General features: G+C 37.1%; 1 pseudogene; it reads left to right on the top strand.

The window, feature by feature from the left end:
- LOC118334023 overlaps nucleotides 1–3,581 on the top strand; it is a 16,547-nt pseudogene extending 12,966 nt beyond the window's left edge.
- Nucleotides 3,582–4,046: the final 465 nt, after the last annotated feature.

The following is a 4,046-nucleotide window of genomic DNA, read 5'->3' as shown; positions in this document are numbered from 1 at the left end:
AACGTGGTAGGTCACTACTTTGCTGTAGGCGCTCATTATAGAGCACATACTCTCCTTTTCTGCTAAAACACAGGAACACATAGATGCAGCCTTGATTCACATTCCTGAATGTTTTCCAAAAAAAACACTGGTTTATAAATCAGCACAAAAGCAATGATGCAGACTCAAAGCTGATTCATGTATGCTTCATTTAGTTAGTTTTGTTGCATGCCACAGTGCCATTTCCTTGTTTTTCCACATAATTCTTTTCTTGTGGCAGAAAATTCTACAATTCTGACAACTTAATTGCACATAGTGAATGCGTACAAAATGAATATAGATACTGCAGTGTGCAGACAGTTTCCACATTTTAGTAATACAGTATGGCTGCTAATTTGGAACAAAGCAAACAAACAGAAGGTGTAAAAGCTCGCTAAGATTCAATACAGCAGTAAATAAGTGTTGCAGTCTGTCTGTGCTGTATAGTGTTGGCCTGCATGTACTGTGCGTGCGCCTGCCTTAGTGTGTGTGTGTGTCGGGTTGTGTTATAGACAGAGAGAGGCTTTGTGAGGGTTGTTTTCTTCCTGCCAACATAGCTGTTTATTTTGCTGCACTGATAATTGGATCAGACTTTGCTTATTAGCAGTGTATTGCAAATAGGTGATATACTTCCAACACAATTTTGCTAGATATATAAAAACACAAGCGTATGTTTTGTTTACCATCACAAGCAGCAACTGGGATGCAAAAAGCTGCCATATTGTAATGATGTGTAAATACTTATATGTATTTCTGAGACATAGAATTGGCAAAACAAAAAAACACTGAGAAGCCAGAACACCTCAGAGACCAAGGCCTATCACATTATCTCCGTTCTGTTCTCCCCGCAGGCAGTACCCAATAGCTTTGCTTTCAGCGTCTTGGCAGCTTAATCAAAGAGAGAAAGTCCATAGTGAGTTTAGAAATGTGCAGGCGGGAACAGACAGTGCAGGATTCTCCTTACCTGTTGTCTCTCACTTGAAGGAACAAAAATAACACAGAATATTGTGACTCAAATAAAAAAACATATTTTCAATATTTACTCAACCATCGAGAACCATATCAGAAAAAAACAAAATAGCAGAGGTCATTTTTTCTTACACATAAAACCAACTCTGTTAACTTGACAATGATCGAAAAATGTTTGATGTCTTCACAACTGGAATAGCACGATACTACAGGTTGGGTGATTGTTCGATTGGACCAACAAGCATGAGAGTCTGACACTTTGACAGATTGTTGTTTATATCAGGTCTCAGCATCAATTAAAATATTATCAAAATTGCAATATGGCCAAGTGCAATATGCAAATTGCAGATGATAAAACAGTGATAAAAAAACCATTATAATGAAGTACTGTAGTTCCCAAGCGATGCCCTTGGCTATAAATCTTGTTCTCAAATTGAAGAAAACATGTTTGTTTGGAACAGACCCCCCCAAAAATATCATGATTATAATAATGTTTTTAGTGCAAATTAAATTTGTGACGCAATAATTATCATATATCTGTCAAAATAACTGCAATATGATGTTTTTAACATCCCATGCAGGTCTAGTTAAAATATGTCTCTAACTGGTGATTATAAGGTCAACCTGCAATACAGTGATGATATTTTCTCACACATCAGCACCTGACTGGGACTAATTTTTGTTACCAATTGTAAATCTCTCAATGCTTTCTTTTTTTTTATTTGTGTGCTGCTCTTATTAATTGCTGTAAAGCAAACGTATGATATGATTGATCCAACAGGTCGTGGTGCATCCTATCTTATTATCAATGTATTTATTAGATCATGGTTTAAACATTTGCCCCACTCATTAAATATGTGGCCTTTGACTTTGAAGCAGTCAAACTAGGCAGCACTGCTTCTATTTCTAAAGTTGTTTCAGAAACATATTTTAGTGTACTCTAGCTGTTATACGAGAACGCGTGTGACCAGGCGAGCCGCCATTGTTTCCTGCTACGGATGAGTCGAAACTGAGCAGCCAACCCAATGTACATTACCTTCACTGGCATTTTGCCTGCAGTGTCATGACTCTATAGCCTCTCACGCTCTTTTTTGTATTTACCATTTACAGTGTTTAGTTGTACGTGGAAAGATACAGGATATTACACATTATAGGTTTAATCCTTCATTTTAAAAGAATCCAGATGTTTCAATGGCAGTGATTACAGGTGTTTATTTTAATTAACCCACAGCTCTGCTTAAGGAAACATGGGAATACTGCGCAACACCATTCAAATTAAATCTAATGCGCTTGCTAATTAGAGAATTTATTTTCCATTATTCCTCACTCACCTTCAACTTAATCACAGGATTCTTTTATTCTCCACTTGGGATTGAGAGTTTCTGGGAAATTCAATTATCTAAGTGGAAGATACCGTTTTTTAACTACACGTGTCCCTGATGCAATTTACTTCTCCTCCTTTCTTCACTGAGGTATCTCTCTATTTCCTCACTCTCCACTCTGTCTTCAACAGTTAAATCCTGATATTATACTATATAAATAACCTCTTGCCATTTCATAATGTTATATTTCTCATAGTGTTTGTCTTGTAAATGGGAGTTAAAAACATGCTGTCTTTTGGGATGTAGCAGAATCCCGAATTCGGCTGGTTGAAAGAAGCTTTTGTCCAGGCTCATGTTGGATGGGGGAGAGAGGAAGCTCTAGAGAAACCATGGAGAGCCAAACAGACACAGACAGAGATTAAAAGAGTCTTCACTGCCACAGGCCTTTAATCATGAAACTCATAAAGAGCAGGAAACAGCAAAGTCCCATGGTTCTCCACCATTCTGTTAGGATCCAAAGCACATAGCCGCCCACACACACACACACGTACAGTATACAAACACAGACACAAGTTGATGGAATAAAACACCATGCACACACACACACACACACACACACTCACACACACACAATCACAAACACAGGTGTGTGCACATATGCACAGTGAAACCTGGAAGCCAAACCTGGCATCACCTGTCATAGAGAATCCCTGAGGTTTTCCTCTTTTTCATTACAAGACCTTGTTTTTCTTTGCTGAGGTTGTAAGAAGTAAAATCAAACAGGAAACACACTGGAAAAGAAAAACAGTCCATGTTCTCACTGTCCACTGGCAATGCTTATATTTAGAGCTGGGCAAAATGGCTAAAATTAGTAATAATCAAACACCTTCTAAACCACAATATGCCCAATGTTAACAAAATCCCATTTTTGTGTTTCTATTCTAACTGTTTTCTACTATTTTAATGTATTTTCCTTGGAGCCATGGACAACCACAGTATGTAGTTTGCAGGAATTATGTGGGGTTTTTTTTGGACCATGAGTGTCAACTGCTGTAAATCTTTATATGTGGCATTTTTGTGTGTTATGTGTGTTTTACTTTGGGGAACAAATAATCAGTTAATTCATATAAAGTGATTTAAGTAAATTTAATTTTACTGCTTGCCTGTGCTTGTTTTCTCTTCCAAATAGGCTTACAGAGCAGCACGTTACCAGAGCAACAGCTGCTTCAGTCTGCCATCAATGTCTACCCTGGACACATCCAGGCAAAATAATGAGTGTAAGTCATCCGCATTTTGGTAGCGCTGAGAGTCACAAATAGAAGAAAATAGACTTAAATCTTAAAAATAAGCTTTAGGTCATGTTTACAAGTGTAGAGTGCAAGTGAAACATGAGCTGTTACAAAGACTCATCTGTGGGACATGTGAGAAAGATGACTGAAAAGCCTCCAGTGTGTTTTTTTTAAAGCCTGTATGGTGATCTGACTGCTTGTGTTTCTTTCCCCTGTCAGATTTATTTTTAATAATATGGAGGCATTCCCAGATCTCAACAATTAACTGTATCAATACAGCATCATTATTAGGACTATGAAAAGTTGCACTAAACTGTAATAAAACTGTGTTAACACTTTGGTGTTGGAAAATAATTATTTGTCATAATGTTTATAATAATCATAATGCTGTATATAGTAAGTGTTAAGTAATTCAGCATATATACTATATACAGCATTATGAGAGTAT

The sequence above is a fragment of the Morone saxatilis genome, unplaced genomic scaffold (genome assembly GCF_004916995.1).
Source record: "Morone saxatilis isolate NCDOM2014 unplaced genomic scaffold, NCSU_SB_2.0 Contig22, whole genome shotgun sequence".
In the NCBI taxonomy this organism is placed as follows: Eukaryota; Metazoa; Chordata; class Actinopteri; family Moronidae; genus Morone; species Morone saxatilis.
The sequence above is the reverse complement of the archived record's forward strand: the minus strand, read 5'-3'. Positions and strand labels throughout refer to the sequence as shown.